Source organism: Panthera onca, chromosome A1, assembly GCF_046562875.1.
Source record: "Panthera onca isolate mPanOnc1 chromosome A1, mPanOnc1 haplotype 2, whole genome shotgun sequence".
Lineage (NCBI taxonomy): Eukaryota > Metazoa > Chordata > Mammalia > Carnivora > Felidae > Panthera > Panthera onca.
Window position 1 is genome coordinate 26882728 of NC_138339.1, and position 13432 is coordinate 26896159.

General features: G+C 41.6%; 1 pseudogene; it reads left to right on the plus strand.

Annotated features, from left to right (window-relative positions):
• Positions 1-9638: 9638 nt before the first annotated feature.
• Positions 9639-10723, plus strand: LOC132680333 (L-lactate dehydrogenase A chain pseudogene; annotated as a pseudogene).
• Positions 10724-13432: the final 2709 nt, after the last annotated feature.

Sequence of the window (13432 nt, forward strand, 5' to 3'; positions counted from 1 at the left end):
TCCAAAAACCAACTATAGTTTAGCTAGATTTTTTCAGTACTTATTTTACATAAAGCAACAAATGGGTTATGTATTATTAATTTGAAATGTTTAGAGAAGCTTTATAAACTTTTCAGAATTTAAGATAACAAGTATGTATTAATAAAGACATAGGTTGGCAGGACCAGGAATTGGAGAATCCTCTTTTTTTTTTTTTAATTTTTTTTTTTAACGTTTATTTATTATTTTTGAGACAGAGACAGAGCATGAACAGGGGAGGGTCAGAGAGAGGGAGACACAGAATCTGAAACAGGCTCCAGGCTCTGAGCTGTCAGCACAGAGCCCGACGCGGGGCTCGAACTCACGGACCGCGAGATCATGACCTGAGCCGAAGTCGGCTGCTTAACCGACTGAACCACCCAGGCGCCCCTGGAGAATCCTCTTTTTAATGTTTACTTATTTTTGAGAAAGTGCAAGCAGGGGAGGGACAGAGAGAGAGGGCAACACAGAATTTGAAGCAAGCTCCAGGCTCCAGAACTGTCAGCACAGAGCCCGATGCAGGGCTCAAACTCAGACCATGAGATCATAACCTGAGCTGAATTTAGACACAACCGAGCCACCCAGGCGCTCCAAAGGATCCTCTTTGTAACTGACAGCTTATTCCTAGGTTCCGGGTGGAAACAATAGGGCACAACCCTCTAAGAGCTTGTAGAACTGGGCTTATCCCATCAAAGCTCTTAAAGTCTGTAGTTCCTTTTGTTTTGTTCTTTCCTGGAGTGCAGAGACTGTTCTATTCACTGTTACCCATCTGTTCTGGTCTGGTATTTGAAGAATTGAAATAGCTGAGTTGCTAAGCTTTTATCAAGCATCTAGTCTATTTAGAGTTAGATGATCTTGGTAATCAAATATGCAGGAACAATTTTAGAATAGTGACAGCACAGTTGGCAACTACCATGTAACTAACTCTGTAAAGACCAATTTTGTGAAGTAAACTAGGTACCCCAAACAAAATAGGTACCAAAATGTGTTAAAATTGGGGCACCTATACTCCTTAAGTCAGGAGTCCTGAGGAGGCAGGTTAGGGAGGCAGAGGCAAGTGGAAAGGGCCAAGGAACTAGAGTGGCGGACTGAGTTCACATACACTGATGACTCGTGTGCCCGATGAGTCCCTTTGCCTCACTTCCCCCTTGTTATAGAAAGGGACCCCCGCATCTCACTTCAGGCTTTGCACCATGACAGATAGACCAGCACTTGTCAAGACTGCTGGCCTGTAAGTCTCCGGACGTGGCATAAAATAAAGACTCATTCTGTAACCCTGTGCTGGGTTCTGAGATATTGCACCTCACAAGCCCCCCCACTGGTTCTGGGAAGTACACTTAGAGGAGAAAGCTCCCACTTTCCATTCTGAACAGTCTTAATTCTACCTTAAAAAAAAAAAAAAAAAAAAAAAGCAAACAAATAAAAGGCTTATAAGGAAACCAGCCTCTTGTCCCTTTGACCCTTGCCTGTTCCCATGCCCCCAGGTAGCCACTCTTAGCCCCCGTTCCTGTCTGTAAGGACTGCTGCTCTCTCATTGTTCATCACTTTTAGAACCCTTCTATTGATTTCCTATTTCAAAAGATGAGGATTTTAGTTCATATTCCTTCATTTTCTCCCTCCACCCTTCTCATACCTCAACTTTTTGTGAAATCCATTATTAGGTGTTACTATGTTCATAAATGCTATTTATTGCTCTAATAGACCAAATAGTCTTCTATGCTTACATTTTTCTTCTTGTACAATTATTTTGATTGTTTTATTGGAGTTTTATCTCTTTTAAAATATTTTCTTTGAGTATCCAACCAGCTCTGTTTTGTTCTTTCACTACTGTTTTCCCAAAAGCCAAAAATTTTTTCAGCTTTATTGAGATATTATTGACTTTTAATATATGTAACTTTGAGGAGTACAATGTCGTGATTTGATACACATATATAGTGCAAAATGATTATCACAGTAAGGTTAGTTTACACCTTCATCCATCCCCTCACGTAATTACCATCTAAAAGCCAAATGTGACAGACAATTCACAGCTTCCATTTATCTTCTGAGACAAATCCCTTCTAGAATCCTGTCTCCTGCTCCAATCTGGGCTCATGGCAGCCCTTCCTGTGTCAGCTCCCACCTCTCCACCATGTTTGGTCTTCTTTCCTGGATTCCGTGTCTTCTTTTATCTGGGTTAACAACTGTTAACCTGTTAGTGAACAGGATTTTCCAGTTGCTTTTCAAAGAAGAATGCATAGGATTCTTGATCGAAAATAATCTTATTTTTCTCTCAGAACTGGGAAGACCTTGATCCCATTTTCTTCTGCCTTCTAGTGTTTCTATAAGGAATCCATTCCTAGTCCCATTTCTTTGTATGTCACCTGTCATTTTCTCTGAAATGTTTTAGTCTTTATTTTTAGCCTTATTCTGAAATTTCATGGTAGTGAGTGGCCTTTTCATTCTGGAGATTTGTATCCTTCAGTTCTGGGAAATGATTTTTGGGTTTTCTTTGATGGTTTTCTCCCCTATTTTCTGTTTTTAATGGACCATCTACTATTTTATTATTTAGTTGTTGGGTTTTTTTTTTTTTCCAAGAGTTCTTTCTTGTTCTTATGTTATTCCTTATATTAAGGCATCCTATTCTTGTTCCTTGGATTCAGTTTCTTATCATAGGGTATTTGTTTAGCACACTGTATTATCTGTACTTTCTTCTAAGTTTACATGTTTATATTTTGGTCTCTGTCATATTGGAATCATGCCTAACTACCAGAGATCCTACTGAAGAGTGAAGCACTAAATATATCAGAAGTACGTGCATGTGTGTGTTCATGCGTGTGTGTGTGTGTGTGTGTGTGTGTGTACAGGAGGTGGTTATAGGCTGGAAGATTCTACTGAATTAATTTGGTGGACAAATTATTTTCTCATTCTGTTCTGTTCTTAGTGGAACTTCTATTATTTAGATGATCGGCTAAGAGTTCTTTCTTCTTAACTTTATTTTCCCATTCATTCTACTGATTTTTTAAAAAATATTTCAATTGTCACTTTTTAAGTTGTTAAGTTCTACCTTCTTCTTATCCTATTTCCTTATATTGTAGTATCCTGTAGAGGGCATTAAGTTTCTTCAGAGAACTTTCTTCCAATCTTCCTGCAAGGTAAGCCTTGTCTTTTTGGTGTTGCATTTGGGAAGGGGGCTGGGAAGAAATAGTCTTCTCAGCCAGTATGCAGACTTTCACTTACTCCCTTGTGTTCAGAACAGTTCAGAGTTATCAGGAATCAAGGTTGAGACTTCATCATAGTCCTCCCCTGACTCTGCTGTCCCTGCAGTTTCTCTGGTTCTCTAAGGAATAAACCCAACAGTCTTCTGGGCAGGATGAAACAGTTATCTGACTGCATAAGTGAAGATGTAAACAGCAGTCTAACCACTCTCTATGCACTTTCAAACAATGCCTTTATATTTAGTCTGCTTTCTTCCCTTGTACCTGATGCCTCTAATTCCTAAACCTTCTGGGTTCAAATAGCCTTGCTACTCCTACCCTTTTCAAGTACTTAAATTTCACCTTTCTTTTCCCTGCTGCATAATTTTCCAATGTTCCATTTAGCCTCCATCTTCAGATGTTGGGTTTAGGTTTCAGATGTCTCCCCCTAGGTCAGACTGCTAATTTCCTGTCCAACTTCACACTTCTGAACTCAGTTTTTGTTGAAGTCAGTGTGCCGTCTTTAAGATGCTTAGCTTTCCAGAGTTTTGTTTTGTTTTGTTTTTCACTAGGAATACTCATGAGATAGATCTGGTCCCTGCGATAAGAATGGAAGTCCTGGGTGGGTGTTCTTGGGAGCTTACTAAAGAAGACAATATTTTGCCCTTTCCTGCCCTTCTCATAAGTTCCTTCTTTCCTCTTTCTTCTTGAAAAGCAAAATGGCAGCTATCTTGCACAGACAAGGTGACCATGAGAATGAAAACCACATGTTCATAGTGAAGAACAGAATGATAGAAGGAGCTCAGCTCATTGGTGACATGGTGGATCTGCTGATATGTGTGTTTAATCAAATAGACATTGCATTAAATTACTGTGGTCACATTTCTGGTTCATTATAGCCAAAGTAATCTCCAACGCATACACTTCCTTTCGTCAAAGACGGACATGTGTTTCAATCTTCGTTTCAAGGTCATTATTTGAGTTAACAGGATTGAAAATCCTCCGTCATTTCTTTTTTTTTTTTTTCAATATATGAAGTTTATTGTCAAATTGGTTTCCATACAACACCCAGTGCTCATCACAAAAGGTGTCCTCCTCAATACCCATCACCCACCCTCCATCAACCCTCAGTTTTTCTCAGTTTTTAAGAGTCTCTTATGCTTTGGCTCTCTCCCACTCTAACCTCTTTTTTTTTTCCTTCTGCTCCCCCATGGGTTTCTGTTAAGTTTCTCAGGATCCACATAAGAGTGAAAACATATGGTATCTGTCTTTCTCTGTATGGCTTATTTCACTTAGCATAACACTCTCCAGTTCCATCCATGTTGCTACAAAGAGCCATATTTCATTCTTTCTCATTGCCACGTAGTACTCCAAAGTACTTCCAAAGAAACCACAATTTCTTTATCCATTCATCAGTTGATGGACATTTAGGCTCTTTCCATAATTTGGCTATTGCTGAGAGTGCTGCTATAAACATTGGGGTACAAGTGCCCCTATGCATCAGTACTCCTGTATCCCTTGGGTAAATTCCTAGCAGTGCTATTGCTGGGTCATAGGGTAGGTCTGTTTTTAATTTTTTGAGGAACCTCCACACTGTTTTCCAGAGTGGCTGCCCCAGTTTGCATTCCCACCAACAGTGCAAGAGGGTTCCCATTTCTCCACATCCTCTCCAGCATCTATAGTCTCCTGATTTGTTCATTTTGGCCACTCTGACTGGCGTGAATCCTCCGTCATTTCTATCTGCTTTAGGATCTCACAAAAGTCTAGTCTTCCAATTCCTTTTTTAACCCTCTGTCCCAGGCTGCCTTTTGCTTTTTTTCTCACCAAGGCTTGACTTCCATGGCTGATCAGTCGAATTTCTTTTTCACTACACTCTCAACTTTCAAGCATCCTTATTCACTTCGCCCGTTGGACAAATACTTAACATTTCTCCATTCCTACAGCCAAACGACTGAGCACTGTTAGAAAAAACTATAGAAGTGTAAGAACTGGTGTTTCTTCCAGTTCATGATCTTCAACTCAGATGCACAATCATTTATCCTCATGAGTAGTTTCTTTATTCAATCCATCCATAACTGTCACTACTTTCTTCAAATCGGCTACATCTCTCTACATCTCTCTACATCTCTCTACATCACTACTTTCTTCAAATCGGCTACATCTCTCTACATCATCTACATCTCATCTACATCAGACTAAATCTATCTAACAGACTGTGGAAATCATATGACTATGTTTTCAAATGTCACTTCACACTTCATCTACTGCCCTCACTCTCAGGAGGCTACTAGCTCTCTTCCTACTTCATGAAATCTGGAAACCTATATCAGTGCTTCCCTCCTTCTCTCCAGTGAATGAGGTCTTCTTCCTCTTATTTTGAGGCCAACCATTCTATTGGAGATCTTGATCCCGTGGGAGAAAGTATGGTATAGAGGCAAAGGTGTGAGCTTTGGAGCCAGACAGTTGGTTAATATCCTAATTCTGTCACTTACCAGTTAGGCAAATTTGTTTAATTACTCTGAGCTTCTTTTCTTATCTATAAAATGTAGATGATGCCTCTTTCATGAAACTGTTATAAGGAGTCAGTAAGTTTTATATGTAGTATAAGAAAAGTAATGTTATTCTCATTTCCTCCAGTACTTTGCTGCAACAACTCTCTCTGGAGGAATTCATGTGTTCAGGGGGAAAAGCCATTGGGATCCAGCTATGGAACTGGGGCTTCATTAGGCAGTTATCAAGGAGGACAAGCTCCCTGTCCTCATGGAGTTTACAGTCCAGCAGGAGAGGAAGAAATCAAGTACTTACAGTCCTGATGTATAGTGCGGTGGAGGAAACATCAGGATGAGGGAAACAGGAATAATCTGCAGAGTCATGGAAGGCAGATCAAGAATGAAGGCCTGAATGAAATCAGGGGCTGTGGAGAATAAGAGGGAGGAATTGACAGAAAAGTTATCAAGAATGAAGAGACTGGGCTTGGGAGGAGGATGGGGAGAAAAGTAGCAGGGAATACGAGGCGGGGGTTCTGCAGAATTGAGGGCAGAATGACTGAAGGATGGAATGGACGTTGAGTGAGTGAGAGGTGGTGTTGTCCCAGGAGGGAGAGATCATTATATATAGATTTACAATGGCCTGCTTGAAGTGATGTTTATTTGTCGACTTTGAAACTATAAAGTCATGTGCTTTCTCTAGGCTCTTACAATATTCAATCTGGGAGAGACTTAGGTAAAGCAGTTTCTTCATGGCATGACTTCTCAGAGTGCATTATAAATCTCCAGTGATGCCAGAACTCCTTTTATCAAAGGGGACTCTCCTCTGGCTACTAGAGTAAGGAATTCAATTCCCTCTGGGAAAGCCCCATCTAGGAGTCCGGGTAGTTATGAAAAATGAAGGCTATTTTAATTCCAGGCAGCAGAGGGCAACGTTGGCCTCCTTATCCAGATTGATAGGTGCTTCAGACAAGGTGAAAGTTAAAATCCCATTAAAATGACCTTAGGGCAGGCCAGTTTGAACTTTAAAGGAAGATTCTTCTGTTTCCTCCATGGTTACATCCCAAGTTCATCTCCATTATTGCTGAAAATTAGCCTTGAGAATTGTTGAAATGAGGTGTCCATCGAGGTGCCAAAACAAACTCAGGTGGAGATACCTTTCTGAGTTGCCTGCTTACCGGGGAAGGGTAATGGAATCAAACAGCATTCTCTGATTGTTTACATCTTAAAACGGGACCTTGCACTGGTCATTCTCAGATGCTCCTTATAACCATATAAGATTATGTTTCATATTTGTAAATATTTATTATTGTAAGTTAAATGCAAGCTCATTTAGAAAAACTAGAAAACACATGGGGTGCCTGGGCAGCTCAGTCTGTTAAGTGTCCACTTCACTTCAGCTCAGGTCATGATCTCACAGTTTGTGGGTTCCAGCCCCGCATCCGACTCTGTGCTCACAGCTCAAAGCCTGGAGCCTGCTTTGGATTCTGTCTCCGTCTTTCTCTGCCCCTCCCCTACTTGTGGGCTCTCTCTCATGCACACCCTCACTCTCTCTCTCAAAATTAAATAAACTTAAAAAAAATAAAAAAAGAAAAACTGCAAAATACAAATAAGGAATAAAAGACTCATAATTTCATAGCGTAGATGATTACTATTATACTTTCTTGTATATCCATCCACACGATAGACTTATAGATAGGGATTATATGTTACCAGTTTAATTACCTGATTTTCACTTCCGATTTATATCCCAAACATCATTTTGATGTCTACAGAATGGACCGATAAATAACTGTAACATGTTAATTTGATCAAATTCCTATACTTTATCATTTAGCTTTCCAGATCTCTAAAATTATGTACAGGGATTTTGAACCAACTTGTAATGCAGTCTTCTAATTTATTTTTTAAAAGCTTTTTTTTTTCATTGCTTCCCTATTCATAGATATTCTACTTTTGTGATGGTTATGTTTCTCTCCATACCTTCCTCCAAATTCATACAGTAATGTACAACCATCTATGCACTTACATACATTTTTTTAGATAAACAAAAAATAGCATTATAGGATACACATCCTGCCATCCTGCTTTTCTTGACTAACAGTATACAGTGGCTACACCTCCAGTTCGATGGGTATAGATCCATTTTATCCTTTAAAAAAACTATACACAATTCCATTATATGTCTTTCTTACAGCTTTATCAGAGATTCTCTTACTGATGGAAACTTCAAGTTGTTGTTTTTTATTTGTCTGTTTTTGGTTTTTTGCCACACAAACTATGCTGCAAATGTCTTTTACATACACTCCTATATAAAGGCCCTCTTATTTCTGTAGAGTAGTTTCTCAGAAATGGGGTTGCAAGGTCAGAGGATCTGTGTGTTTTTGTGTTGTAAGCTCTGTTTAGATGGCCTAAAATCTAAGAGATCCTTGTTCCACATAATCACTTACCTAACAAAGAAAGACAACTTTGCCAATGTGAAAGGCAAAAAGTGCTAACTCATTATTCAATGATTTTGTTTCTCCTAGAACTAAGATATAAAATTAACCCGTTGAATGACAGAGATGCGTGCATTACCTCCAATCTGAAGACAAGAGATGGCAGAGCCATGGCTGTGCCTGGGGTTTGATGAAGTGTCAAATGGATTTGCTGACAGGCAGGGCAGCAGTGGATTGTGCTGTGCACCATGTCTGTCCCCACCTGGCTGTGACTCCAGAGTCATGCTTCCCATCCTGCTGCCTTGCACTGGTGTGCACGGTTGCACAGGCAGCTTCGCCTCACGGGAGCTCCTTCCTCTTGTCCAAACTTGGAAAAGGAGCAGTGCAGACAAAGAGGCCCAGCTGATGCTCAACTGTGGCCAGACAATATGAAATGACACAAAAGTTTATGATACATGGAGTTCCTGTTATAATAACTAACCGGAAGGAAACACTCTTTTTCTATGGCGTTATTCCCTAAAGAGGATCAGGAAGCCCTGTTGCTAAGAGACCTTGCAAGGACATTTTAACGTGCTCATTTTAGTTAAATGAGGGGATCAGTGACTGGGGATTAGCTACATAGGAATGGAAGTAGAGAGGGGGAGATATGAGAATATAAGGGCTTTAGGGTTTGGGAAACAATGCCCCTTTCTACCTCTCCTGGGTGTTGAACCAACTGAGAGAAACAGAGAGAGAGAGAGAAAGAGAGAGACAAAGTCTAGCAGCTGGAGAGTCCATTGTTACCTTTATCACTGATAAACTGTTCAGAGCACAGACACATATCTGTCATGGCAGTGGGCTGGCTGTCCCTTCTCTACAGGGGTAGAAGTAAATTCCTCCATCCAGTCCAGGCAGAGCTGCAAAACCCTCTCCTGATAAAATGTGAGGCAAAGCATTTTCTGGACTCGTTGGTTCACAGTTGGTTAACTAGTTAGTTAACAGGAGGTGGCTCTTCCTCCTACCCACCCACCAGATTACTCCCTGCCTCCCCCTTAGAGAAGGGAAATGAAGATAGGTGAAGAGAGGAAGCAAGGGATTGAGTCTAAATAGGAAGAGGGAATTAACATTCTATCAACAGTTGTTGTTTAGACTCTCTTATTCAGAAATGCTCCAGCCACTCAGAATGCCCAGGTAAGTAATAGAATGCCCAGGGTGGGTGTTTAGGCTCCAAAGTCAAAGCTTCAGACTGGATCTCTTCTCTGAAATGTATATGGGACTCTGAATTTTTTTCTGTAGCCACTGTTTTCGAAAGTACCTCCTGTTTGGAACCCCACCTGCTCATAACTGACTGCATAGACCCATGGGCTTTGTTTATGTGATCTGGAATGAATAGTTTCCATACACCAGCAATTTTCAGCAACTGCTCATACTTTAACAGAAGAAACAGTGCTTCTGTTCTAAAATTTCCATCTGGGGAGGGGAGCCACTGCTGCCAAGTCCGGACCCAACACCATGCGCCTTGGACGCCCACCCGCTGATGTGCATTCCTGATTCCTCTTGGCTCTAAATCCAATATGGCAACTCTCAAGGATCAGCTGATTCAGAAACTTCTTAAGGAAGATCATAACCCCCAGAATAAGATTACCGTTGTTGGGGTTCATGCTGTTGGCACGGCTTGTGCCATCAGTATCTTAATGAAGGATTTGGCAGGTTGAACTTGCTCTTGTTGATGTCATGGAAGACAAACTGAAGGGAGAGATGATGGATCTCCAGCATGGCAACCTATTCCCTAGAACACCAAAAATTGTCTCCGGCAAAGACTATCATGTGACTGCAAACTCCAAGCTGGTTATTATCACAGCTGGGGCACGTCAGCAAGAGGGAGAAAGCCATCTTAATTTGGTCCAGCATAATGTGAACATCTTTAAGTTCATCATTTCTAATATGGGTTGTAAAATACAACCTAAACTGCAAGTTGCTTATTGTTTCCAATCCAGTGGATATCTTGACCTATGAGGCTTGGAAGATAAGTGGCTTTCCCAAAAACCATGTTATTAGAAGTGGTTGCAATCTGGATTCAGTCTGGTTCCGTTACCTAATGGGGGAAAGGCTGGGACTTCACCCATTAAGCTGTCATGGGTGCGTCTTGGGGAGCATGGAGACTCTAGTGTGCCTGTATGGAATGGAATAAATGTTGCTGGTGCCTTCCTGAAGAATCTGCACCCTGACTTAGGCACAGATGCAGAAGGAACAGTGGAAAGAGGTTCACAAACAGGTGGCTGACAGTGCCTATGAGATGATCAAACTGAAAGCCTATACTTCCTGGGCCATTGGACTGTCTGTGGCAGATTTGGCAGAAAGTATAATGAAGAATCTTAGGTGGGTGCCTCCAATTTCCACCACGATTAAGGGTCTCTATGGAATAAAAGATGATGTCTTCCTTAGTGTTCCTTGCATCTTGGGACAGAATGGAACCTCACAAGTTGTGACGGCGACTCTGACTCCTGAGGAAGAGGCCCGTTTGAGGAAGAGTACAGATACACCTTGGGGGATCCAAAAAGAGCCGCAGTTTTCAAGTTTTCTGATGTTGTACCACTTCACTGTCCAGACTACAACCGGATTTTAGTTGGAGGTTGTGTATATTACCCTTCTTACCTGATCTGTTTCTCAAGTAGTAATATTAAAATAGCCTAGGAAAAACCTGTTTCCTAAAGTTACAAATAGGCATGGTTCACAAAACCCTGAAGCTACATCCTGATGCTGCATGAGACCCCTCTTGTCCTAAGTTGGTTAATGTAAACTAGCCCTACCACCTCAGAGGCACCACTGCCAACGCTGTGTATGCTGCTGTTGCTTTTCAAACCAGATGTGTATTTACTGTGTGTTATATTACTTCTGGTTCCTTCACCCAACATGCCCCGTCCACCTTTTTTTTTCTCCAGTCAATCACATCCTGGGATCCAATGTATAAATCAGTATTGCGTGTATAGTGCATAACTGTTCTAAAGGATCTAAAGGATCTTATTATGTGTACTATATATGTCAGAATATAGTGTACATTGCCTTATAATGTAAAAAGAAACATCTACATATAAACAGTGCAACCAACAATGTATCTAAGTGTCATACCAACCAACTAAACTACCAAATAAACTTGGAACAGTGAAAAATAAAATAAAATAAAAATCTCCATCTGGGATCATCCTGGGCGATGTGGAAGCTGGACGTGGGAAGGGGTGTCCACGGGAGCGGGAAGCTGAGGATCTGGGTTCCAAAATCCAGCTCTGCCCCAACTAGGAGTGCTTGCATCCATCCTCCCTGTGGGCTTCAGTTCCATTTCCTGCACAGGATGAGGGCCTCGAATATGGTGGCAACCTTTCCAACTTAACACGGGTTCATTTTTTTTTTTAAGTTTATTTTTTTAGCTGAGATAGAGAGAAAGAGGAGGAGAGAGAGAGCATGAGTGCACACGAAAGCAGGGGGAGGGGCAGAGAGATAGGAGAGAGGGAGAACCCCAAACAGGCTCTACACTGTTAGTACAGAGCCAGATATGAACTCAGGAACCGTGAGATCATGACCCGAGTCGAAGTTGGACACTTAGCCAACTGAGCCACCCAGGTGACCCTAAACACAGGTTCATTTTAAATATATAAAGGGAACACTCTTTACTAATGATACACCTATGTTTGTTTTTTAATTTTTTAAAAAAACTTTTTTAGGGGCTTCTGGGTGGCTCAGTTGGTTAAACGACTGACTTCGGCTCAGGTCATGATCTCACAGTTCATGAGTTCAAGCCCCCACATTGGGCTCTGCACTGACAGTGTAGAGCCTGCTTGGGATCCTCTGTCTACACTCTCTGTACCTCCCCAGCATGCTCTTTCTCTGTCTCTCTCTCTCTTCTGTCTGTCTAAAAATAAAGGGGCAGAGAGAATCCCAAGCAAGCTCCATGCTGTCAGTGCAAAGCCTGACTTGGGGTTCGAACTCGTAACCTGAGCCAAAATCAAGAGCAGGGAGCTTAACCGACTAAGCTCACCCAGTGATATGCCTATGTTTAAAAACAAAAACAAGAACAAAAAAACCTGGGCAAAGTGGATGTGATGACATATCAGATAAAGAATAAATGTTTGTAGATTACAGGATTGACAATTACTATTCTCCACCAGGATTCTTAGTAGAAAACCACAGAATTCCCTCCAGCTAGTTCAAGTGGAGAGGAGTTTATTAAAAGGATACTAAGTGGTTCACAGAGCCTGCTCTGGGGAGGGAGTCTACCCTCACATCTCCTTGAAGGTTACCATGTAAAGCTGGGCATCCCTCCCCCACAATCCTCCGGCCTCTCTTCGGCAGCTGGATTCTCTTGGTGCTACTTTCTTCCCTGTGAAAATCTTGCTCCTTGTGCTCTAGCTTCTGGGGAGAGGGGTGGCTAGTGGAAGGCTTCCACCTTGAGGACGTAGCAGAGGGGAGAGGGGAAATTGTCCAGTGGTCGTAGGAACAGAATTCAAAAAGTATTGAGTGACAAAAAACACAGCAAATGTGCATGCCCACTGTTGCTATATTGTCCCACAGGAGACAGAAGACTGAAGACTAGAATTTTATGCATCACAAAGCATTTGATTTTCATGTGTGCCCACACATCAAAGAACCAGAGAACCATCCTATATTAACTTGGCATCACAGTTCTTGTAATAAGGACTTAAAAAAAAATTCAGTTCTGGCAAATGGAAATCATTACTTGTTCATGGCTCTGAAAAAGGACACGTTATGTTAAAGTAGCCATTGACATTAATTCAGTGTGCAGCTAAATGGAAAAGTTGGATTACGCTGTCTTCAAGAGGGTTTTTTGTGGGGAGAGGAAGTGGTCAAGTAAAGAAGTTAGCCAAAGAAGTTGTAGCTGGGATATATCTAGTGCCTTAACTTCAAGATAGGAGAGAACTAATTCTAGGCATTCTTGGGCCTGAATTAGAAAGACCACAAAACCCCACACAGCATCATTTGGCTAGGTCTTCTTTCTCTCCCTCCTTTGATCCCTCCCTTCCTTTCCTGAAAAACTCAGCCCAAATATTACTTCATGGGATTGAGCAAAATAGGCATCTATTGCAGGGGGTGAGGGGCAGAATTAAGGCTGGGTGTCAGAGCCTAAATGGGGTGAGGAGAGATGAGGTTTGTGGGGTAATGGGGAGGTTCGTGGGGTCCGGAGTCGACGACCAAGAAAGAATTCTTGAAGACATCTGTGGTGCAAAAAGGTGATTTTATTAAAGCACGGGGACAGGGCCCATGGACAGAAAGAGCTGCCCTGGGACCATGAAGAGACACTGGTTATATACTTGGGAGGTGG